The sequence below is a fragment of the Felis catus genome, chromosome C1 (assembly GCF_018350175.1).
Source record: "Felis catus isolate Fca126 chromosome C1, F.catus_Fca126_mat1.0, whole genome shotgun sequence".
NCBI lineage: Eukaryota > Metazoa > Chordata > Mammalia > Carnivora > Felidae > Felis > Felis catus.
Window position 1 is genome coordinate 96356767 of NC_058375.1, and position 26755 is coordinate 96383521.

The 26755-nt window shown below is 40.0% G+C and overlaps 1 protein-coding gene and 1 long non-coding RNA gene across 6 annotated transcripts in view; one reads left to right on the forward strand and one right to left on the reverse strand.

The window, feature by feature from the left end:
- LOC101099065 (monocarboxylate transporter 1) overlaps positions 1 to 26390 on the reverse strand; it is a 62987-nt gene extending 36597 nt beyond the window's left edge. For 2 of the 5 annotated variants that reach the window (XM_023258996.2, XR_006582867.1), the window contains exon 1: positions 9771 to 9914. The gene's annotated coding sequence lies outside the window, so the exon portion shown is untranslated. Of the gene's footprint in view, positions 1 to 8440; positions 8570 to 9770; positions 9915 to 14170; positions 14340 to 26261 lie in introns of those variants that run through there. The other 3 variants (XM_045033307.1, XM_045033308.1, XM_045033306.1) reach the window with 3 other exon arrangements.
- On the forward strand, positions 10078 to 17884 carry LOC102899281. Its single transcript, XR_890645.4, has 4 exons — positions 10078 to 10344; positions 10630 to 10728; positions 12855 to 12934; positions 16873 to 17884. It is a non-coding gene; the product is annotated as an uncharacterized LOC102899281 (long non-coding RNA).
- Positions 26391 to 26755: the final 365 nt, after the last annotated feature.

Genomic DNA, 26755 nt, shown 5'->3' on the forward strand with positions numbered 1-26755 from the left:
CCTGTTTCTCAGACTGAAAAATTGGCTATATTCTATGCTGAGGCCAAGTCCTGTTCCCTTTCACATGCTAATTTGTTTCTTGCTTGGGCAAGAGTTTCCAAATACAGACCCATTTCACATTATATAAAACAAAGAGTGTGAATAGTAGCAAAGAAGGGGAAGTTGGAGACTATATCCTTCAACAGCATGTTCTGTTTGGCAGAATTCCAGATTATACTCTGGAATACCTGAATATGTTGTTTTTCTTCAGCAATCCAAAAATATATTCACCCAATCAGTATCTAAGTGAGCCATTTCAATTTATTAGTGTAAGACCTACCTTGTTTCAGAATTTGAAAAAAAATGTACTAGCTAGACTAAAATTACAAATAGATATGTTGTTGGTGTTGTGTCATTTATATTACTTTGAATATAAATGAGTATTTGAATACAATAGGTGATATTTCTGCTAGAATCTATTTCACTCCCAGTATTCTGAAGCCTAATGGGGAGTATAAGTGGATTACAATTCATTAAAAGATAAACAAAGAAACCTTTTCCTTTTCTCGCAAAAAGCAAATTTGAACTATTCACTGGCAGAAATAATTAACACTATACTTACTTTCACATAAAAATATCTTAAGTTTCAAGGACTAGAAACAACAGAGTAACGTACTAACATTTCATTTCAAAGCTTTATTTTCATTCTGAATGTTCTCAAACCACATTTTATTTTTTTTAAATTTATCCATTTATTTTTGAGAGAGCATGAGTGGAGGAGGGGCAGAGAGAGAGGGAGAGAGAGAGGATCCCAGGCAGTTTCTGAGCCAAAAGCACAGATTCCAGAGGGGGCCTGAACTCACGAAACTGTGAGATCATGACGTGAGCTGAAATGAAGAGTCGGATGCTCAACTGACTGAGCCACAACTGAGCCACAGTTTGAGGTACTCCTCAAAGCACACTTTAAACTATATATTCTTTCATCCCTTTCTAGTAATTTCTTGTACACATAGTCACTATTTAATAAACATGCCCTGAATGAGTTTGAACTTCATTAAGTTCAAACTTTGACCCTCATTATCTCAAAAAACTAAGTTGTTTTGTTTTGTTTCATCAATAACAAACCACACGAGGGGCGCCTGGGTGGCGCAGTCGGTTAAGCGTCCGACTTCAGCCAGGTCACGATCTCGCAGTCCGTGAGTTCGAGCCCCGCGTCGGGCTCTGGGCTGATGGCTCAGAGCCTGGAGCCTGTTTCCGATTCTGTGTCTCCCTCTCTCTCTCTGCCCCTCCCCCGTTCATGCTCTGTCTCTCTCTGTCCCAAAAATAAATAAAAAAACGTTGAAAAAAAATTAAAAAAAAATAACAAACCACACCAGAGTATTAAATTTGAGTATTGTTTGTTTGGAATTAAATCATTACCCACCATTCTCAAATGTGTATTTGCAAAGCTTTTTTAGAAGATATTCATAGACAGTAAAGATGTAGCAAACAATCAGCATACTACAATTAAACTGAAACAGTCTTTTTAATTGCTGACATTATAAATCTTAGATTATATTGTCTTTAAGATAACTATCAGTTCCGGGGCACCTCAGTGGCTCAGTCAGATTGGGCGTCTGACTCCTGATTTTGGCTCAGGTTGTGATCTCACAGTTTGTGAGATCAAGCCCAGTGTCAGGATCTGTGCTGAGAGTGCAGAGCCTGCTTGGGAATTTCTCTCCCTCTCTCTATGCCCCTCCCCTGTCTGTGCTCTCTCTCTCTCTCAAAATAAATTAAAAAAAGATAATTATTAAGTTCCTTTACTAAAAATATACAACTTTCAAATTAATGTTTTATTTTCCTAGAAACCACAGTAATTGTTAAACCATTCTTTTTCCCTCTACTAACCCCATCAGGTAGTTTTCCAAGTAACAGAGTAAATACATACAACATCATTACACAATCACAACAGACTGAAGTAAGGACGTGTATTTCTAATCTACAGAGCAGGTATTTCAAACCTGACTTCCACTGACCTCTTTAGGGGTTCACTTAGTTGAGCAAAATAAAAAACCCTACATCTAATAGAGCGAGCTTGTGAAGTTAAGATCTGAAGCAATTTGAAGCACCTTTCCTGATATATCCAAAAGAGGGCAAGAAAACTCCAAGTCAATGAAGACACCCCCTATTCCATTTACCTTATGGTGTATTTTTTAAGTAAGCTCCAAGCCCAATGCAGAGCCCATCACAGGCTGATAACAAGACCTGAACTTAGATCAAGAGTCAGGACACTTAACCAACTGAGCCACCCAGGTGCCCCTAACTATGGCATTTAAAACAGAATTTTGGGTGTACCTGCCTGGCTCAGTCCATGGAGTGTGTGATTCTTGGTCTCAGGGTCATGAGTTCAAGCCCCATATTGGGCCTAGAGTTTACTTAAAAACTTTTTTTTTTTTTAATTTAAAAACAAATAAAAAAAAATTTCGGATGTATTAATTTTAAGTTATATAAATATATACTTCCTGAATACAAAGGAAAATTATTCTGCCCATATTTGTGGAAATCATTTTACTAGTCCTTAGCAAAGACAAGTATTTTGTTCCCTACCATTTATGAGGTCAAAATTTATGATGATTTAGTACACAGAAGTCAATGGCCAAATAATTTACATAAACCTGTAACACCATGATTTGTATTATATATTCCATCACAGGTTCTGGCTAACTACTCTTCTATCAGAATACACATACAAGAATATAAACAGGGGTCCTTAGGCTCTTTGGTGCCTTTGACAGATTCCTTTGACAGTTTGGTAAAAACTGTCATTATTCTTGTTAGAATGAGGTTTTTAAATGCATAAAATACAAACGTATAATTGTCAAATGTATAATTGTCAAAATATTTTTAATTGATATATACTCTTTAATTGATATGTCCTTTCAAAATTAACAAATTAGATAAAATCTAGTAGGTCTAATAACCACAGTGATTTTGAAGTAACGATAAGTTTAAACAATTTTAAGATGGCTACAATCACATTATGATATGAAAATATGTGATTTCTATTGGTGACAGTTACCAGGTACTACTAAAACTACTATAGCTTGGTTGTAGCTATAGTTGCCTACACTCATAGTTGAAATAAATCTAAATTTTATTTAGAAGTTAAAGAAAAGGTGTAATTTTTTTCTTTAGCCAAGTTCACAGACTCTCTGAATTCCATCCATCAGGGAGGACCAATGTGCAGATTCTAGGGTACAAACCCCTGATACGGGAACAGAAGAGAAAGTTAATACAGTAAAAGTTTTGAGTCTCAAAACTATTCGAGGCAACTTAAAAAGCCCTGTTACAAGTATGCTTATCATGATGAGCACTGAATAACGTATAGAATTGTTGAATCACCATTTTGTACGCCTGAAACTAACATAGCACTGTATATTAACTATATTGGAATTTAAAAATTTAATAAAAAAGAAGTTCCATTACTATCCAAAATAGTAACACACTAGAGCAGTATTATCAGACTTTCATTTACTCAATAGTCTTCGGTGATTTACATAGGAAGAGCAAAATCAAAGAGAAAAAAGTATTTTTCTTTTCTTTAAAAAAATTTTTTTGTCTTTTATTTTTGAAAGAGAGGGAGGGGCAGAGAGAGGGAGACACAGAATCCAAAGTAGGTTCCAGGGTCCTCACTGTTAGCATAGAGCCCGATGTAGGGCTTGAACTTATTAACTGCGAGATCAGGACCTGAGTCAAAGTCAGACGCTTAACCAACTGAACCACCCAGATGCCCCTTTCTTTTCTTTTTAAGTGTTTATTCAGAGAAAGAGCACAGGGGAGGGGCAGAGAAAGAGAGAATCCCAAGCAGGTTCTGCGCTGTCAGCATAGAGCCTGACACAGGGCTCAATCGCACAACCTGTGAGATCATGACCTGAACTGAAATCAAGAATTGGATGTCTAACCAACTGACCCACTTAGGAGCCCCAAGAAAAAATACTTTTCAACCAATGATCAAATATGCAGCTTACAATGCTTGTATGTTTTGAGGAATTTCTCCTTCACAGGAGGACTAAGTCATTGTAATCAAATCAGATTAGATTCAACAACATTATGAGATGTGATTAGCAACAGAGTAGTGTGGACAAACAACACAGCTGGATCCCACTACTTCTGCATAAATGGTCAGTGGTACTCCTAAACGGCTCAGCCCTTTTGCAGCCAGTCTCGCTGTTGGTATGCTGTCATTGTGTGTGCTGTGACCTCAGAAGAGAAATCACCATTTCCTTAAGATTGTTATTGCTGTTTTATCACTTCTTTATAGAACACAAGGGTTCAAATATGTCACCTATACTAATCTTGGCATAAAGATCCATTATAAAATGGATCCCATGACCAGGAAAAGAGAAAGCAAAATTACAGGGGGAAAAAGCATGGAGAAAAATTTCAGTTTGTCAGTGCAAGTTAAAGGAAGAATAGCATACAACTTAGAAGGATAATTTGGAGTTATATATTGTAGAAGACTTAAATCTATACAGGCAAATACTAAATTTGGTAGGCACTAGAAAGCCATGAGAAGGTTTTAATTAGAGAGATGACATGATCAGAACTGGCAGCACACTATAGAGCAGATTAGAGAAGGGGGATGGCAATGAGAGAAGGTATAAGGCCACGCCACAAATCATGGCAGCAGCCTAAACTAGGGAGTAGTAATAAAAATGAAAAGTAGAGTGGGGGAAGCAAATGGATACAACAAAGGAAAGGTTTGGCACTTAACTGCACTTGGTAGGGCAGGGGACCTACTAGAGAAGTATTTAGATGACTCAGAGGTTTTTAACCCTGACTACCTGAAAGAATGGTAATCAGAAGAAAAGAGTAGGTTGGGGGTGGGGAGGTGTGAGGAATGAAGGAAAGTTGGGAACAGGCAGAGATAATGAACTTTAAGCAACATTTTAATTTTGAAATGCCCAAGAATTAGAAAATCAGATCATTGATAAGAGTAATCAATCTCTGTCCTCAAGGAATTTAAAATCTGTAATGTGGTTACAGCTAGAGATTTAGATTTGGTAGTGATTCTACCAGAAACTCCCCAAAAGCTATGGGAACAGATAAGTTCTTCAAAGAAATAGCAGAGAAGACCAAAAGAAACCCTATCAATTTAAGAACAGAAATTCTATATATCCCAAATAGTAAAAACCATTTGAAATATTAACATCAGGTGCTAAAAACATTTTAACAAAATACTGGCTTTTAAAGAAAATGAACCTTGATACAATTAAATACACCTCTCCAAAAAGAGAGTGTCTCAATCACATAGGATATTGTATTAAAACACAAACTTTAACTAACCCTTACATTCACAAACCACTTGGGGAAGGTGGTCAAAAGGTACAAACTTCCAATTATAAGAATAGGGATAGGACGTACAACATGGCAACTATAATTAACACTAATATGATACATATGAATGTTAAGAGAATAAATCCTGAACTCTCTTTGGGACAAAAAAAATTTTTTTTTGCTTTCTTTTTATTGTATCTAATGAGCTGATGGATGCTAACTGAATTTACTGTGGTAATCACTTCACAATATATGTTACTCAAGCCATCATACTGTACACCTTAAACTTATACAATGATGTATGTCAATTATATCCCACTAAAACTGGGGGTGGGGGGGGAAAGCCCTACTTCTCTTTATAGAGGTATTCCAGTTGATCAACTGAGAAGAAATGTTAGAATTAGAGGGCATTTGCAAACCACTAATGAAAAAAATGGAACCATGCCATTAATATAGCAGAGTCAGTAGCAACCAAACATAGGCCTCCTGATGGAAATATACATCATCATCTACGGATTATATTTGCCCTCTCCCCCACACTGTCCCTACCCTCAGAAATCAAACCTAAACAGATCTAAGCATGCTCAAAGTCTTAAATCTAGCCACCAATTTACAGGAAATACAGGGAATCAAGAGACATGTTGAACTAGAACATATTAAAACTATTCCAGAGGGACAGATTCAACTAAATCCAGAATGAGGGAAACTTTAAGAAAAATAACCTGGTTCCTTCAGCAAATAAATTATGAGGAAAATGAGAAGGGAGGGGGGGAACTTCAGGTTAAAATACATACCAACCAAATGTAATGTGTGATTGTGTTTGGATCCCAAACCAAGCAACCTAGTTATTTCAAACAATTTAGGGGGACACCTGGCTGGCTCAGTCCATAGAACATGGGACTCTTGATCTCGAGGTTATGAGTTCAAGCCCCATGTTGGGTATAGAGCTTACTTTAAAAAAGGGGGAAAAAAAAAACTTAGGAAAATTTGAATTTTCTGCTTATTTGATGATGTTCATTTTTACAGGTAAGATAATGGTATGTGGTTATGATATTTTGGAGTCATGTCTTTTAGAGACATACTGAAATATTTACAAATGAAATAATTGTATATCTAGGATTTGCTTCACAGTAACCCAGTAGCAGCTGTAGGGGAGCGGGAAAGGGTATAGATGAAACAGTACTGGCTCTCAATTGTGTATGAAATTTTCAATAATAAATTGTTTAGAAGGGAATAAGTAAGTGGGGCGCCTGGGTGGCTCAGGTGGTTGGGCATCCGACTTTGGCTCAGGTCATGATCTTGTGGTTTGTGAGTTCGAGCCTCGCGTCGGGCTCTGTGCTGACGGCTTGGAGCCTGGAGCCTGGAGCCTGTTTCGGATTGTGTGTCTCCCTCTCTCTCTCTGCCCCTCCCTGGCTCGCACTGTCTCTCTCTCAAAAATAAATTTAAAAAAATACTAAAAAAAAAAAAAAAAATTAAAAGGGATTAAGAAAAAAAATCACTATCAATAACACCAACGGAACTAAAAAGACAGGAATGGATTTGTTTTGTTTCCAACACTCAAACCTGAGCAGCCCTGGGCTAGTCACATGTCTTAAATGTCCCCATTGATTAAAGGGAGATAAATACCACCTAATAAATCTGTAAAATCATATTTGGTCAAGCTAGAAACCTATGAGACATTGTTAACTCTTCTGGATGTCCCAGTCTCTCCCATCTGGTCTGCCACAGAATCCTGTGTGTTCCCTCTCTCTTCCATCCTCCCACTACTGCCTATCACTGTGGTCTCGCACATTCCAACAGCCTCCCCATCAGCCTATTCCCCACATTGTATACAGAATGATGCTCCTAAAATGAAAAATGTGATCAGGTCATTCCCAGTCCCACTTAAAACCCTTAAACTGCTTTAGACTGCCTTCAAGGCAAGAGTGCTTCCTTAAATTTTTGACGTAGTCCCTTCCCTAATTCCTTAAAATAACTTATAAGGCCATTATCTGAGATTATCTACCTCTCCAACTTTCATCTCTCCTTAATCTCCCTTCTCCCTCTATGCTTTAGCTTTGATTAAATTCTTGCAGTTTTTCCAATGTACCCTGTACTCTGACTGCAGTTTCAGTATTCATGTCTGGAATGCTCTTTCCACCATCACTTCCTGGCTCAGTTAGCTCCTAACCTTCAAGTCTAAAAAGCTAAGTACCATTTTTTCAGAGAGGCCTACCCAGATAGCTTCTATACTAAGTTGGGTGTCTTCTCATATCTCCAGAATACACTATTTGGTTCTTTGGGAACTGCACTTCCTCTACCAGGACACTCAATACTTGTGGTAATCACCTTTACCTATCTATCTGCTCTTCAGTTAAACTACAAACTCCAGAAGGGATAGGGCTGAACTTGTTCACTGCTGAATCCTAAGTCTTTCCTAGTGCCTAGTTGCTAGTACCAAATTGCTGAATACATAAATATTTATAACTTTCTGGTCTATTTTTCTTATAACTAAGTTCCATCTTCCAAGTCTTCATCTGCAATAAAAAAAGACTGGCCATGTAGGCATTTACAGGACCTAAATCCTACAAAGGAATGCACTATAAAGTAGACTGAAAACACAATGGGAATGAAGAACATAAATTGGGAAAAAATTACTCAAAATAATTTTAGTATAATTTATATCCACATTAACAATTTTACAGAAAGCTCAAGAGTGACAATCTGATTAAATGAGAGTCAAAAGACACATTAATTCCCACCCAAGTATTAACAAGTTTTCAGACCTAGAATGTTAAGTCACTTAACTTCTCCAACCTCAGTTTCCTGATGTGTAAAATAAGAGAATCTCACTAGGTAGTGATTAAGATCTTTTCCAGGGCTAATATTATATGCATTAATATTTAAAAGATGAAAACACATGTAAACTATTGAAACATTATCAACTGGTTTCATCCTATGACCTTTTACCCCTTTTTTTATCTGCTTAGGGATGTTATAACCTGTTATGTTACCTTTAAACCTACTCGGCTATAAAAATCTCACAAAACGCTCTCCACACCATTAACTTACATATTTAACAAGAGTCACTGTAGTATGATTAAAGAACAGCATTTATCTAAACCCTGAATTACTCAAGTATGTTAAACTTTTAAATAATACTTACCCATTACCTATATTAAACGCTAGATGTCTTGAATTCCTGATATTTTCCATGGCAGTTTGAAGGCAAAGTTGTACTTCAGGGCATAAGACTTGGATTTATGGGTACAATTTAATGCCAAACTAAAAAGCTGAAGATTCATAGTTTAATTCACTCATAGGTCTGGTAACTGACATTGAAGTTGTTTATTAATGCCTAATTCCTGGTCATACTCTTCCAAACTCTCACACAATTCAGAGTTCACCCTATCACGACATTCCAGTAGTTACTAAATCCACATTTGTTTCATTAGGGCACTGACGTGTACGCATTTTATTTCGAAACCGGAATAACTTTTGAAAAAAAAAAAAACTAGCTATGGTAAGCTCTGTAAACATTCTACTGTTATCAGTAGACGCCTAGGTTGTAAGCAAACGATGGAAACTCCAGTCAAGTAGAAATCCGTTTGTTTCTTGGTTGAAAATCATTTCAAAGTAGTTTTGGCAACTGCGTGTCACACCAAATAAGTCATGGCAAGGAAATGAAATGTTAAAATGCACGTGGGGAAAAAAGGATGTACTTGGAACAAACCGAGTGCATCTGACCAAGTGTAACGCTATCCTTCAGACTGCTCTCAACAGGGCCACCTTCAAGCCCAGGAGCGCGAGGGCGCTACAGCTGACGTTCCGCAGCCACAGGTTGAATGACAAAGAGCCTCCGTCAGCACCAGTCCCGGGGCCGGCCAGCAGCACTGTTCCCTCCGCAAAGTCCACGCGAACCCTGCAGTCACGCCTTAGCTGCAGGGACTGCGGCTCCCCAAACCACCCTCGCAAGTCACCAGGTGGGGCAAGGATTGGCTGGCCCAGAAGGTTGGGGCGGGCATGCCACGAGTCCAAAATAACTCCCGCCCCGAGTCCCTTCCCTCGGATCAGAACGCGGCCAGGAGAGCCGGGAGGCACCACGTGAATCAGCCCCACGTCGTCCCTTTTCCAAATCAAAAGCATCTCTTGAGAAGACTCCTGAAGGCTGGGGAAGAGCGACTTTCCCAAGGTCACCGGCACCAAGACCCAACTCCTCGGCCAGGCCGGTAGCCGGCACCTGACCAGGGGGGTCGCAGCTCAGCGGGGCGAGGCGCTGTCCCCACCGCCTCAAGGTCTCCTTCACCAAAGCCGCGCTCCGGGGCCACGCGGCGGCCCGCGGCCACGATGCCCCTGCCGGGCCGCCCCCCTCCCCCGAGACTCAAGTCTGCATGCCCCCCACCCCCTGGCTCCCGAGGCTCCCTCCCACCCGCGAGAGCAGCAGGGGCACCGCGGGGTCCGCGCCTAGCGCCGCCGCCGGCCGTTACTCAACTAACCGTTATGCGCGGCTCGCGGCGCCGAGCGTGTGCGTGACGCGGCTGGAGTTCCGCAGGGCCCAGGGTCCAGGTCGCGTCCTTCACCAGCTGCCTCGTTCGCTCGTTCGGGAACCCACGCGGCCGGTTGGTCACGTCGCAGCTCGCCAGCACTTTGTGGGGCCGGGCCCGTGGCGGGGCTGCCTTATAACCCGCCGGGACCGGAGCATGCGCACAGGGGGCGGAGTCGGCCCTCCCGGCCGCCGCCCCCTCCCCCCTATACATACGCCCGAACCGCGACTCGCGCCTCCACACGCTCGCAGGCGCGCGCGCCCGCCCGCCCGCGCGCGCCGGCGCCCCCTCCCCGCCACGTGACCGGCGGCTCAGCACGACCCGCGATTTGCACCCCCGCTACGCGGCGCGGACGGAGCCGCAGGGCTCCTCTGCGGAGCTCGCCCCTCAGGTCCTCAGTCCAAGGAGCTCGCGGTGACTTACACGCGTGCGGGACGCCGGCGCCGGCCTACCCCTCAGTCTCTGGCAGAGAAAAGGGAAAAGCCGCGAAGGACGGATGGGGCGTACCCCCGGGGGCCTGACTCAGGTGTGGGGGGCGACGGGCGGGCGCGCGGGGGAGCCGGGAAGCTGCTGGAAGAGGAGGGGCTGGGCGGGGTGTGAATGGATGCGGGTGCACCTCGGGCCCGGGAAGAGGCCGAGGGGCGGGCGGTGCGAGCGCGGGCTGTGGCCTCCGCAGAGTTGGGTGAACTCGGAGAAGTCACCCAAACCCTCAGGGCCTGTTTCCTGTTCTCTAAAATGGCAACAGTAGTAGATCCGACCTCATAGGCGCTTTTGGTGGTTTTGACGAATTTATGGAACTTTCTTAATACAGAGCCTGCCCTGTGGTATTTGGTGGATGGTGGTGGTTAAACACAGGAACCCGGAAAGAAGAGCGGCTCAGAGGGTGGCGACCCCCGTCTCTAGGGGGAAGGTGTGTATGCCAGAAACGGGGAGACAAGGGAATGAAAAAGCCAAATTTCTATGGACACCGAATGTTCGGGACAGGACATAATCAGAGCTAGCAGTTTTGAGGAACCGATTATATACTTAGCAGTTCACCTGAATTATCCTCATAATCTTATGAGGTCGGTAACTATTATTAACATTTTACAAATAAGGGACCTAAGGCTCAAGAGAGGTTAAGTAACCTTCCAGAGGTCACAGAGTAAGTGGCCAACACCTACAGTCAGACTCCAGAGCCAGATTTTGTCCTAAGAGCCATTGTAGTTTCTTGAGCAAGTCCTGACAGGGGAAGTGGTTCTGTTTAAGTGATCGGATTGAATAATTATGAGGTGTCTCTGAAGTTGGCCTTCAGGAAATACCAAAAATGTATGAAGGCCCCTGCCTTCAGAGAGTTTACAAATTTTAGGGGCAATCTCCCATTCAGGCAGAAGAAATCAGCCAGCATTTGATGACCATTTGCTCTTTCCCCCAACCGAGTCCTTCCTTCCTCCTCCCACCCTTGATTCTCACAAAAACCCTGTGAGATTGGCTCTAAGGTTTTGTTTTACAAGTGAAGAACTGAGATTGAAGAGTGGGGATTGAAGGTCCGGTACTGAGAGGTGATTGTGCTTTCCCCTTACCCACTCTGCTTCTGTTTCACACAACGAAAAGTTTTCAGTAATAGTTCAACACCTTAGAAGACGGTATGGAATCTATGGCCAAGTACTGTGTATGAGCAGTAATTAATTGCTTCTCACCTTTGATAAATGCTGAGAAGGAAGGCACTTTAGGCCATGGGGGTGTCTAGGACTTAGAACAGTAGTGCTTTAGGATCATTAGGGTGGTAGCAGCATTCATGGTAGATGGTAGGAGAATTGAGCTAAGGAGACAACATGGGACTGGTTTGGACATGAGCTTATCAGGGCCCGAACTATAGAATGGAGTGGGAAGCAGTAGATTAAGATGATTCTAGGAAACCCGAAAAGAAGACTTATATAGGGTGGGATGGGTTTATATTATCAACCCAGGAGCCAGATCTCCACAGTTTCAATTTTGATACTTGGCACTTATAAGCTCTATATCCTTAGGCAAATTATTTTACTCTCTAAGCCTCATTGTCTGTAAAACAAGGATAGTACCTACCTCCTAGGGTTGTTATAATAAAAATACTATTTACTTAAGTGTTTGGCAGAAAGTAAGCACTAAATAATTGTATAACTGTGGAAACCCGTGAAACCGAGCCCTAAAGATTAATCCTAAAGGCACTTCACTTGAATAGACCCCTTCCAGGACCTGACAGGGGCCCTAACAATGTGTTCACAGGATTATATTAGTGTTCTATTGTAATTTTGTATTCCTTTTCTTGAAAATGTCCACCAAAATTGTGCATGCTGCATGCTCTACAAAATCTGGATCTGTCCCTAGTAGAAACTGTAGTGTTGTGAAGAGTACATACTTTGGGATCAGAAGGTTTGTTCCCATAATTTACTATTGGTGTTACTCTGGACAGTTAATTCATTGAACCATTGAACTCTTCTGGGCCAGGTAAATTGGAGATAATATCTATCAGCCCAAGCTATTGTGATAATCAAGTAAGAGTATATGCAGAAGGGGTTGGTAAAACTTGGAAAGCACTCCACAAGTGTTTATGATTAACATTATAATTTGTTCATAAAGTGCATAAGAGGGAAAGATCAAAAGCAAGGAAAAGGTTCTTAGCTGAAAAAGTAGAAACAGGGTGGGTGAGCTGGCAAAACTGATGAAATAATACAGGTAAAATGTTTTTCTGCCAAGTTTCTTCCTGATTAATCCATGAGACATCGAAGAATAAAATTGTAGTTGCAGGATCAGAAATTTAGAGCCGAGAGGAGGTTGAAGATCATCTGACACAACCCACCACATTTTACGGAAATGGAAATTAAGGTCCAGAGAGCTAAAAGATTTTTCTAAGGTCACTCATATAATAAATGGCATGTACCAAGTAATCTTTAAGATAAAAAGCATTTCACGGTGGGGTCTTTCAGAATCATTACATCAAAACCGGAGAAGGCATGATATTCTCTAGTGGCTTTTGGTTTTATCATGAAATTCTTCAGATTCACCTTCCTGTTTTAGAGGCTGATAGACTGGATGATGCATGGGTAATCTGCTGTTGGCCAGCTTGTTAAGTGAGCAAAACTTCTGAAGATTTTAAGGTAAGAGTTATAACCAGAAATTTGTAATGGGATGAGAAATGCAAAAAATTTGAAAATGTGCAACAGTTACTATTTAAGCTGAGTAAGTTATCCAGTTGCTTTATCTAAAAAGGAAAATAATAAAATTATAATTTATTTTTTCTGGAATTAAAATACTACACTTACATTCCCCTTCATTATTCCATCATTTGTCTGTGTTAGGAAATAGGAAGATGCTGTTACTCACATTTCACTAGCACCAACAAAGCAGGAAAGGGTTTTTTATTATAAACACAACAATACTTAATTGATTAAGAAAAATTCCCCATTTATAATTTATAACTCAAAACAATATAGAAAATGAAATTTGAAATTTGCTTTCAACCAAATTGTCTGAGGCTCTGTTTGTATGTGGCAGTCCAGTTCCTATACCCTTACTCCATTCGTGGTTTGATACAGCTTGTCTCCTGCTGCTTCTCTCTGCCAGCACAGAGACAGTTTTGGTCTATGCTCTTTCTAATCTATATCATTGTTTAGGATCTTTCCTAGTAAGCATTCCTTCTACGCATGGCCCTCCATATTTGCCAGACCTGTCTACCTCCTTGATCCTGGCTAACCCTGGGCTTCTTCCTTCCTTTTACCTTTCTCCCTCCTTCCTTCCCTCCCTTTCTTCCTGTCTTTAGTATTCTAGGCAGATGGGGTAGGGATTGGAAATATAATAATAATAATAATAATAATAATAATAATAAATTGGTGTTATAATTAGGGAGTGCTTACTATATGCCAGGCATTGATCTTAGCACTTCATATAGTAATTCATTTACTATTCATAAAAATACTATGAACTAGGTACTGTTATAATCCCCATTTTACAGACAGATACAGATACAAGAAGTTAACTTGCTTAAGGGCATATAATATTTTCTGGAATCATCAGGAAGTATTCATTTAGTTTTCACCAAAAATACAGGAGCAGAAATGGTTATACATAACTATTAATACCATAGGAAACTAATCCCTAGAGTTTGAAGACCTCTTGATTTAGGAAGATCCTGTTCTAGTTTCCTTCTACCCATCACAGGGCTAAACAATCCTTATAAAAGCTGTTGGCCACAAAATCTGCCTTTGAAACCAGAAAGTGCACTGCAGGAAACTACTCCCTGATTATCTGAATTTGGGATAGTTGTGAGCCTCTAGGCAGTAAGCTGGGGGTGGAAACATTGGGACATATTTTTTAAAGCTTAATTTTAAGATTACCTGTATTCCAGGAAGTTCTGGGTGTCCTGGCGCCTATATTCCATGCTGTGAGATCTTTCATTGTGAGAACTTGGATCTTATGGCTCTTACCCAACAGCAGCAGCAGGCAGTTGGAAATTCTGAACAGCTGCACCTCAAGCTTGATGTGAGTTAGAAGAGGGGTGCATGCAATGAAGGAGACCTCTTAGATCATAATGATTAGCTTTATGTATCCGCCTGCCTGGGTAGCCAGACCTGGGTGTTCTAACTGGACCTTGATGCTGCTGCACTGGTGAATGAGATGAGGCTTAAATAAAGCATGAGCTTAATCTGTGGTGACCTCTGAGAACTGTGAATCTGCCACAGTGCCCCGTGCCACGCAATATCTATGACACCTGTGCCCAAGTGAGGTCCTGGGGCTACCAACCTCACTTCTGAGCTGTGTATTAATAGAGTGAAGCCTCCTCCCTCCCCCCACCACCTTACATTTTGCACAAACCATGAGTTCAGATGTTATGCCTGCTGTGCTTTGGTAGGATTATTTTTACGGCCATAGAGTGAAGTTATACCTCTTTGGTAGGTATATCTACCTTTGGGTAGGGTGCAGAGTTTCCTTAAATAAGACATTCTTATCAGTCATTCAAAGAAGAAGAAGGTCCTCATACAGGAAAAACTTGGAACATAGAACAGATAGAAGGTGGCACTGGTGGATTTACCTTTTCAGGGTTTGAACTTAGAGGAGTTAGAAAATGTTGAGGGCCCTCCCCACTTACATAAGGGAAATGGCCTGTGCCACAGAGCTGCCTAGTAGGAGCCAGGCTGACAGGCTTCTGTGGATACCCAAAAGGGAAGGTAAGTACTCATGTTTTGTAAGTCTGTTGATTGATGCATCACTCTACCTTATCCCTGAATTTTAGCCAAGTTTAATCTAAATCACCGATTGAAAATTGAAAAGCCTTCAAGGACTAGGAAAAGGTAACCAAGCCCAGTATAAGGAGTGGTGAGCAGCATGGTGAAAGTGACCATACCCATCTAGGCCTCAAAGTTCAGATGTTTCAAATGTGCTTCATGAAGCCCTTCCCTAAATAATACTAACCACAGTACAAGTTTACTGGACATTTTTACATCATACATTGTTCAATAATGCAGAAGAAAATAGAGTTTTTTAAACTCCTAATACTTTATTTTTAATCAGTATGAAGGGGAAAACAATAGTGATAGGAAATTGTGTGGAGGATTGAAAATGAGGAATGGGCAGGCAGTAGGGAGGAGGCCAAACACATATTACAGCAGCTAGTCTGTTCCAGCTTGAGCTCTGCTGAGCTATTTAAGAAGCAGGTAAGGAGTGCCTGGGTGGTTCACTCGGTTGAGCACTTGACTTCAGCTTGGGTCATGATCCTGGGAGTTGTGGGATTGAGGCTCAGCATGGAGCCTGCTTGGGATTCTCTCTCTGTGTCCCCCCTGCCCCTCTCCCTGCTCACACTCTATGTCTTAAAAAAAAAAAAAAAAAAAAAAAAAGAAAGAAAGAAAGAAAGAAAAGGGAATGCTCCCAACCCCCAGTCTTCCTCGTGGTGTCAGTGATAATTTATGAAAGTTTCCCCAAGGAAAAGTTTAAGTCAGAACAAGAGTCTTAGTAACAAGATTTGGCAGTCTCCTCCCTATGTGGAGATTCTCCTTTTGTTGTCACCTTTGGCAGATCAAGATTCAAGTTTAAGAGACCCAGTGGATTTCCTGACAACTTCTTCCACAATTTTCTCTCATCTCAGGCCATGGTTCCATTTTGATCATGGCTACAGTGACTGAAATGGCCCACTATACTCTTGACGGTGGACAGCCTTCAGCCTCAGATGCCAAGCTAACTGCTTATAGACAATTCTCTCTAGTGTCTTCAAACTCATAGTCTCACACTGAGGGCTTTAATTTTATCCTGTTTTGGTAGAGCCCTCTTTAAGTCTTCTAGGTGTGCATATATACCTCTGACTATTTATCACCTCTAATCTAGTAGCAAGAAAGAAACTGGAAAATCTTGTAGTAGAGGAATACCCTTTGTACTATGCTACCAACTTTGAGGACTGCTGGCCTGCTCAGTACCTCAGGGCCAGAAGTATAGTAACTCTCATCAAGCTCAGAATACACCATTCTGGGGCCACCTGGGTGGCTCAGTCAGTTAAGCATCTTGACTTTCGGCTCAGGTCATGATCTCACAGTTCGTGGGCCCAAGCCCTGTGTTGGGCTCTATGCTGACAGCTCAGAGCCTGGAGCCTGCTTTGGATTCTGTGTCTCCCTCTCTCTTTGCCCCTCCCCTGCTCATGCTTTCTCTCTCTGAAAAATAAATAAACATTAAAAAAAAAAAAAAGAATACACCATTTCTGTTTCAGCCATTGTTTTCACCAGTCTCTCGTCCCCACCATGCACACACACCTTGTTGTTTGTATACTCACCATAGCCACATCAGTGGGAACAAGAATCTAGAAAAGTTAAATGCTGCAGGAAGTTAACAAGAGGCACAAAGACATAAATTGCAACAGGTAAGACTCATCAGGTGTAAACATCTAAGTAGAAGACTGCATACGCCTTCCTCTCATATTCCATTAGGCCCAGACAGGCTGGTAATAGGGTTTTGCTTCTGTTTGCAATGAAAAGATGAAGTTAATCTGAGAGCCCCCTAACTCCCATCTTGTATATCTCCTATGGTTCACTAGTCATTCTTTTGACCAATGCAGGTGTGACCACATCATGCATGAAACAGCCCAGACGTGCTTCAACCATAACATGGGAGTACATGATTCAGACTATGTCGGCAACATAGCTCACTTACGGAATCCAGTAGAATGAGAGACAGATGGACTCCAAGAGTCATTGGGGAGAACTCTTCATCACTGCAGCCATGCACCTAAACCTAAACAGGTTTTTCTGTCAAGAATCTAGGGAAATCCCATCCCATCTCCCCAAATTTGCAGATAACATCACTAAGGTTTTTTTTACCTGACAAGTACTATAAAGCTGAGATTGTGCTCACTTTGGTAGCACATATACTAAAGAAAAGCTGAGATTTTTTTTTTAACGTTTATTTATTTTGAGAGTGAGAGAGAGTGGGGAAGGTCCAGAGAAAGAGAGAGAGAGAATCCCAAGCAGGCTCTGCCATCAGTGCAGAGCCTGACATGGGGCTCAGTCCCATGAACCGTGAAGTCACGACCTGAGCCTGAAAACAAGAGTTGGACACTTAACCAACTGAGCCACCTAGGCGCCCCTATTAAGCTGAGATTTAAACCTAGGTCTATTTTACTTAGCCTGTGTTAAATACTAGGCATTTTCATTTTATTTTGTTCAAAATCCTGAGGTCATAGAGAAGAATAGAAGGGTAGTGATGAGGTGGATAATAGGAGGCAGAAAACGCAGGGTTGTTTTAAAGTCTCAACCCTGAGCCTTCTATCTTTTGTACGCTGTTTCTTCATAGAAGACACTTTCTCCTACCTGGTAACTTGTGTACAGGACAACATGGAAATACAGGAGAGGCAGATAGACCAACAAGGGAGTAATTTTAGTAATTCTATTATATAATTCAAACCTCCTTGTAATGCAATTTAGCTTCCCCACTGATTGTGAATTAATCAGGTTTCATAATTATATTTATAATCAGGTTCTTTCTATGTAATTATTGTTTGTACTTGAGCAAATTGCTTAGGAAGGCCACCTCCAAATCCAAATTAAATGTTTCATTTCCTATTTCCTTTATGGGGGCACATGATTATTTTGGGAAAAGCATTGGCTTGACAATTAAATTCCATGTCTTGCTGTATCTCCTAGGGAAGACCTAGATCTCTTTTAATTATTTTTTAACATTACATATTCACAAGTCTTACCAACCCATGGATGGAAGGAAGGGCTCTTAGTGGATCCCTGAAGTATTACAGACCTCAGGCAAACTTGTATGCAGTCTTTGTATTTTAAAAATTCAGGTATTCCGGGAAGCCTGGGTGGCTTAGTCAGTTGAGCATCAGACTCTTGATTTTGGCTCAGGTCTTGATCCCAGGATCGTGGGAGTAAGCCCCACATCAGGCTCCATGCTGAATGTAGAGCCTGCTTTGGATTCTCTGTCTCCCTCTGCCCGTACCCTGCTCATGTTCTCTCTTCTCTCTCCCTCTCTCTCTCTCTCTCTCTCTCTTTAAAATAAAGAATAAATAAAAAGGGAGTAAAATTCATGTATTCTAAATCCCTAATGAGTTATCCACTATTAAGAATGCAAAAGCTTCAGAATTCAGAAATTACCTTAACAATATCAGATAGCCATATAAACATGTTGTGATCTAAATTAAACATTCTCCATGTAGAAAACTTTTCTTCGAGTTAGCAAAGCAAATAAAATTTCTCCTTAATTTTCACCTGAAGAGGGAAAGCTAGGGTGAGTGAAGAACAGGGTGTATTTTAAGCTAGGTATGAAAGGCCTAATAGAAAAATCAAGGATAGATTTTTCTCTTGTATGTTGAAGAGAAATTTAAATTATGTGTTAGTGTTTGGTATGATTTCCTGTCAGTTTGGAAAGTTAACCTTTCCAGGACAATCTCTACTAGAAATTAAGGCGCTTTTTTTGCCCCCTAAAGTTTATTTATTTATTTTGAGAGAGAGAGAGAGCATACCTGTGGGAGGGGCAAAGGGTGAGGGAGAGAGAGAATCCCAAGGCGGCTCCTTGCTGTCATTGCAGAGCCTGACATGGGACTCAATCTCACAAATCAGGTGAGATCTTGACCTGAGCCGAAATCGGGAGTTGGACACTTGGGGCTCTGTGCTGACAGTGTGGACCCTGCTTGGGATTCTGTCTCCCTCCTTCTCTCTCTGCCCTTCCCCCACCTCAAAATAAATAAACTTAAAAAAAAAAAGAGTGGGATGTTTAACTGACTGAGCCACTGAGCCAACCCAGGCTTTCTTTTCAAAAAGATTTTTGCCTACTCCTTTTCAGAGAGTTAGCAAGACATGTTTGACTGAAGAACATTTGCCACCTTTTGGTTATCCAGTGTAGTGTAGTACAGTTCCTTTTATCCCACTTCCCTTTCTTTTCATAGACTGGAAGATAATCCAAAAATAAACGTGTTCAGAAATGGAGGTATACATACATGAAAGCTAAGGACAGTCCCGTGTATCTAGGTCTCTAGGCAATCTTTTCCTGGTCTTTTCATCTTGGTATTCTACCCTTATCAGAAAAAAAAAAAAAAAAAAAAGAAAAAGGACTGTGCTGTAGACTCACTATATGAAAGTGCCTCACTTTCCTGAGAATTTTGATTCTTATATTCAAGATATATGTGGAGTTTGGTTCAGTTAGATTTATGACACCAGAATTGTTGAAAAGCAATAAATTACTACTATAATTTCTGTTTTATTTTAAATAATAATGATCTCTGTTTTTAACTTGTTTGGGAAAGAACAAGCTATGAACTTTTCTCAGCCTTTGATGCAGGACTCCAGCTAAACTAGCAAAAGACACTGCCTCAAAGAAACTAAATATTTTTTTTCTTTAACAATTTAACTTTCTATCTTTTCTCCTTCAAGATGTATCATTATAAACTTCTTACAAACAAGGACTGTTTCTTCTCATGGTATCCTGCAGATTGCCTTATACAGGCCTACATATGGCTAATAAAAACTCGAGTATTTTAAAACGGTGAGTCTCAATGTAATGATGATGATGGTAAATGGCAACTAACATTTATATAAAAAGTCTGTGCTAGACGCCGTTGTAAACGTTTCACACAGAATTGCTCAATGTAAAACCACTTTTATCCAGTCATCCTTAATTTTTTGGCAAACCTCTTTCAGAATCTGTGTTACAGTGAATTCCACAATTCAGCCTTCATCTCCCCAACAAGAATAGCTAGAATTCCACTCTCATCCTTTATTATTTTGACTCCAGGAAACTGTCACTTTTTCCATCCATGCTTGTCCCTAAGGCTTGACCTGAATACACACAGCAGGTTGCTGCTTTGCTTATCTTAGGACATAAAGAAGTAAACAAAGCCTAAAGTAATTTTGCAGTTGGTGTAAATCCTTGCTCACCTTCACCGAAGTGAGAGATACAATAAACATGTTGATTTGAAGTCTGTCTGCCCTACCTTTTAGTATTTTTCAGAAAAATATTAGGACCAGCTTCCTCAGCAAATGTAGGGAGATAACAGATCTTCCTGGATATTATGATGGAGTTATATCCTAATAAATCCATTGTAAATTGAAAATATCCTAAGTTGAAAATGCATTTTTTAATATACCTAACCTACTGAACATCATAGCTTAGCCTAACCTACCTTAAACCTACTCAGAACACTTATGTTAGCCTACAGTTGGGCAACATCATCTAACACAAGACTATTTTATACTAAAGTGTTGCATATCTCATGTAATTTATTGAATACTGAAAGTGAGAAGCAGAACGGATGTGTGGGTACAAAGTGGCTGTAAGCACGGGGTTGTTTACCCTCACGATCACAGGGCTGACAGAGCTGCAGCTCACTGCCCCTGCCCTGCTTCATGGGAGAGGATCATACTGCATGCATATCACTAGCCTGGAAAAAGATCACAATTTGGAAGTACGGTTTCTACTGAATGTATCACTTTCACACCATGGGTAAGGCAAAAAAATCGTTAAGTCCAATCACCCTAAGTCAGGGACCATCTACATTATGAAACTTCTTTGTAATATATAATGGGTTGTTTCCATTTAGAAATCTAACAAAGTGATAATAGTTTTTCTCCCCATTCGGTCTTGATTTCTGTTTTAAAAAGCCATTCAGTCTCATGCAATTGGGAAATTGCACTGCTTAGCAGTGAGATGAAGGTTGATAAAACTGCCATTAGACAAGCTTGGGACCTGACTCTTTAATAATGGAGTTAGTACACTTACTTCCAGACCACAAGAGGTGTTTCTGCCAGAGTGGTGGTTCACAGACCTGGGCGGTGGAGGATAATCTGGCTTTGTTTACTGAGGAATTTTTAAGGCACTAGCCTAGAACACACTTACAAAAATGCTGTTCTGCCAACCAAAGCTCCTTTCTTGGTGATATCACAATTCTGCCGTTTCTGAAGATTTACAGATATTGACCATTTACAGCCTTAAGACTTTGCTGTGGTTTTGGCACATAACGCCACTGCTATACATTATGGATTACACAAGGCTTTTGTGCAAGTTTTAAGTGCAAGGGCAAGTGTAAGGCACTGATTCATTTTACTTAATTCATCCATTTATTCATTTAGTCTTTCACTCCGTGTTTACTGAGTGCCTACTATGTGTAATAAAATTTTTATTAAATTCTATTTTTAAATTGTTAATTCCTGTACATGGAATAAAAATTTTAAGGTACAAGAAGTATACAGTGAAAAGGAAACCCTGCACCCCTGATACCCAGCCATTCATCTCACCTGGTAGAAAACCAATATTAATACTAACATTTTGGTACTTTGTATCCTCCTGTATTCTATGTATATAGATACACATTTTTTATGTTATGGTGGCATACTGCATATAATATTCTGTCCCTCTTTTTTTTTTTTTTAAGTTTATTTTGAGAGAGAAAGAGAGAAAACCAGCAGGGGAGGTGCAGAGAGAGAGGGGACAGAGGATCTGAAGCAGGCTCTGTGCTGAAAGCAATTAGCCCTATGCGGGGCTTGAACTCACAAACCATGAGATCATGAACTGAGCCAAAGTCAGACATTTAACCAACTGAGCCACCCAGGCACCCCATGTTTCTCTCTGTTTTTCACTTAACTGGTTCTAAGATTTATTGCTCTTTTGGTACATTGGATTAATTTCAACATCACAACCAACACATTTCAATATTAAAGTGTTAGTTAAATGAAAAAACAGGATGTCCCAGAAAAGACCTTGAAGTGATTTCCTTAATGTCAGTAAGGACAGTGTTTGTTACAGAATCAAAAAGTAACACAAACTTTTGTCTTTTCTAAAAAACAAATTCTAAAAATAGTTATACACATGAAACAACCCAAAACACAAGAGAAATTAAAAGATATATTCCAAAAAAGAATAGACACAGGCTCAGAGAAAGGTAAAGGGACAGTAAGTTATGTGAAGATGTGCTTTGTTATTCCGTACATGGCCAGTGAATTACAACTTGTTCTTTTGAATGATCAACAATCAACAATAACCTGCTGAGCCAGTAAGTCAGAGCCCAGCAAGGGGGTTCTGTGGGTTTCCAGTGCTTCTAGCTTAATATCCTAAAGGCTCTAAAGAGCACCACATTTGTTAGGCCACAGAAGACTTATTTATTTATTATTATTATTTTTTTTATTTTTATTTTTTTAAGTTCTGGTGAAGGTAGCCACTTCAAGGTGTTTGCCTATTTATTTACCTAGCTAGTCCACACACACAATGTGCTGAATCAAATTGTAGGTACATACCTGAATGTAAATCTTTTCTTTTGCTGCCATAATTTTGATACATACACTATAATAAATTGTACATTTAAAATTGAATACCCACAATGTGCTAATGTCCTGCCAATTTATCTAGTATTGGCCTACCAATGTTTAAGATTTATTAATGTTTCAATGCACAAAATTAATGAAGTTCTTAGTACTTTAATTCAAGATACGGTGCTCCAGAAAAGAGTCCTCAAATGATTTATTGGTAAGTTTGTGATTTACATTGCAAAACAAAACAGGGACGCCTGGGTGGCTCAGTTGGTTAAGCGCCCAACTTCAGCTCAGGTCATGATTTCATGGTCTGTGAGTTCGAGCCCCACATCAGGCTCTGTGCTGACAGCTCAGAGCCTGGAGACTGCTTTGGATTCTGTGTCTCCCTCTCTGACCCTCTCCCACTCATGCTTGCTCTCTCTCTCTCTCAAAAATGAATAAACGTTAAAATAAAATTAAAAAATAAATAAAATGCAAAACAAAATCATAAAATGGTTCATGGATAGTTCAGAGGAAAACTAAAAAAAAAAAAGGGGGGGGGACAGTTGAAGTTTGGTCTGGGACCATAATTATGATGATTATGATCTCCAAAAACAACTTTGAATCTCCCTGAATCTGCAGGGCACCTTATAAAATTTATCCCATCAAAAATAATGAGGCATTTTGAGGTGTCTCAAAAAGGAAAGTGGTGAGCAAGTGGAGAAATGAACAAAGTAATGGAGTAGACACTTAACCAAAAAAAGAAGTGCAAATGACCAAAACCAAATAGAAAAATATTCAGTAATAACCAGATATGTATATTGACAAGGGCTCCTCTAAATTACAAAGTCTAGAACCTCAAGGTTTTTTTCACATGGCATATTAGCAAGGATTTCTGTAAATTATTAAACCTGTTTCATGGGGCAGCTGAGTGGCTGAGTCAGTTGAGCGTCTGGCTCTTGATTTTGACTCAGGTCATACCAGAGTTGTGGGATCAAGCCCCACATCTGACTCTGCACTGAGCGTGGAGTCTGCCTAGGATTCTCTCCCTCTACCCCTCTCCCTCACTCTCCCTCTAGCTCTAAAATAAAAACAAATACAGAAAAGAAATATAAATAAAAACTATAAAACCTGTTTTATAACCCCCAGGGTGTCTGGAAACCAGCACTCGAAAATTGCTAGTGGGAGTAACTCTAGTTATGAAATTTATTCTTAAGAACTAATCATTTATTCTTGTACAAATTTGTTCACTACAGTGTTATTTATAACACAGATTATAAATAACCTAGATGTCTAACAATAATAGATGAGTTAAATTGTAGTATTTAATAGTGGATTACAAATACAGCGTGAGAGGGGCGCCCAGGTGACTTAGTTAAGCATTCGACTCTTGATCTCAGATCAGGTCATGATTTAACAGTTTGTAAGTTCAAGCCCTGTGTCAGGTTCTTCACTAACAGCATGGAACCTGCTTGGAATACTCTCTCTTCCCCTCTCTCTGCCCCTCCCCTGCTCACACATGTGCGCATGCTCTCTCTCTCTTAAAGCAACAACAACAAAATGTAGGTTTCAAATAAGTACAAAGTGATCACAATTTTATTTTTTAAACAAATACGCATAAAAAACTAAAGTAATATTAGAAGATTATAACTCAGTGAGATTATAGAGTGGTATTTTCTTTTTTATTTGGATATATTTTATAATTTCAAGTAGTGCCATGATTACCTGGGGTAAAAAAAAAAAAGGCATACATTCTATATAGAGAAAGCTATTTTATTCTAAGCATCTGTGGTGATTAAAAAATAAGTTGGAAAAAATTGAGGATTCCACAAACGACAAGAATGACAAAGGGGAGAGTTTGCTTGTCAGATGAAATCACAGAAAATTCAAACTGGAGGACAGGTTAGAAATAACCCAACTCCCTCTATTTTACGGATGAAAAAATTAAGTCCAAACTTAACCAAGGCCACAGAGTGTTTAGAATTCAAACAATACTTGGATTGATCTTTATCTCATCTTTCTTCCTTTCTACTTATGTGTTATAATGCCATAGTTGGCAACTATGTTTTTTAAGTCTGAAAAATGGAAATGGAAAAAGTTTAGGATAAAGAGGAAAAGGTTTAAGATACAGGATATCTCAAATAAACGTAGTAACATAACTGTTCTTCCTATTTTTGAATCTGCATTTGTCAAGAAAAAAAAATACATACATACTTTGTACTTATCTTCAGGATAGCCCATTGGAAATAAAACCTTGAAATACAACTTCAGGATGGTGAGTTAAATATCCCTTTTTCTTATACTCTCTCTTTTCCCCCAGCCAGGGCTATTAGCCTTCCCCAAGACACAGACTGATTACAAGAAGTAAAAATGAAAATCAACTATTTCCATGGGCCCTACTAAAATCTGAGTTATTGATGGATGATGTTGAAATGTTTATGAGATTTTAATCAACAATGTGGTTGTCAAAGAATGTAATACATATTTAAAAAGTAGCATCGTATACATATCTGTTCATACATATACACATTCAACCAATATTTACTGAGCACCTACCATGAGACAGACACTGCTATACTTTGATATAAAGTGGTAATTGCAACAGATCCAAAACCTGACCTTGGAGTTTACAGTCTAGTGTATAAATAGCTTCCACTAAATTGCATATTAAAAGGCAGGAATCATGTTTTATTCAGTACAATGAATATAGTAGGTTTTCTTTGAATATCTGTAGACTAAATGAATGAATTTACCAGGAGTTACTTTGCCCTAAACTGAGAAGTTGTTATTACTACTTCAGACATGGACTTGTGGCAGTTGAGGAATAATGTGGACTAAGAAACCGTGATAAAACCTCACTACTAACTTTAGCATACTTCTTCCAAAGCCAACCCGTCTTTCAAATCATCTAAAATTGGGTCTAATGTCTGGTTATGAAAAGATTTCTGACAAAAAAAACACAACCCTATATAAATGTGGCCACCCAGTGATAAAACAAGCAGCCTTGATGCTCAGAGATTGTAGTCATTTGGATTAGAACAAATTATTGTTATTATTGTAATTTTGCTCTTTAAAAAGAAAACTCTCTGACATTTATTTTACAGTGGTTTTTTTTTAAGATTTTTAAAAAATGTTTTATTTATTTTTGAGATAGAAAGAGACAGAGCATGAGCAGGGGAAGGGCAGAGAGAAAGGGAGACACAGAATCTGAAGCAGGCTCCAGGCTCTGAGCTGTCAGCACAGAGCCCAATGCGGGGCTCGAACTCACGGACTGTGAGATCATGACCTGAGCTGAAGTCGGACGCTTAACCGACTGAGCCACCCAGGTGCCCCATTTACAGTGGTTTTTATAGTTGCATGACATATTTGGAAAAGTAATATGAGATTGTATGACCCAGCATTTTTAGAACAAGTAACAGATTTCAACCACCAAAACTTAACAGAAATTTCTAAAGTAATACATTTTCAAATGATCAGAACATCATGAACACTTTTAAGTTTTGGTGTGCAAACATACCATTTACTGACATCTCAGTCACTTCAGGTTCTGTGCTCTTGAATCAAAGAAGCAAAGGCCTATAAGGGCTTTCCTGTTATCTCCCCTGAAAATAATAGATTTTTCTACCTTAATTTACCTGGGGAGGTAAACACAATACAAAAAGGCAAAGACTTAGCTTTCCTTAGGTCTAGTTTACCTAACAGATAAAGTGGCACTTACCTGGGACCTCCAAGAGTTTGCCTCTACTGTGTCCTCCAAGGGAAAGAGAATGGATTGTCCTCCAGGCTGATATAAACGGGGGAAGACAGCAGCTGTATGTGACCTTGTGTTCTGATACAGTTCTGGCATCTGGACAGAATCTTTTTGGTGGCCTGTGCTTTGTCACTTTCTAGCAAGTACAGAGGCTGGGCGTGTCGGCCTGCCTCAACCAAGACTCCAGACCTCCTTAAGGGTAGGAGAAAGGGACCCCAATATTCTCAGCATTTGGTTATCACTCTTAGATGAGCTTTTTAGTCCAGTTAATGAGCAGGCACCATGCCAGGAAGAGATACATGAGCTTGGACCTCGAAGGGTATGTACTCTGAAGCTGAAATCATAAACCAGAACATCTGATGTGTGTCTCATACACAATGAGGGAGGGAGTGCTGTTGATGGAAATGTCACACGCAGCTGCTTTTAGCGCTTGGCTCTCACCAATGAAGCTTCCCCCTCTG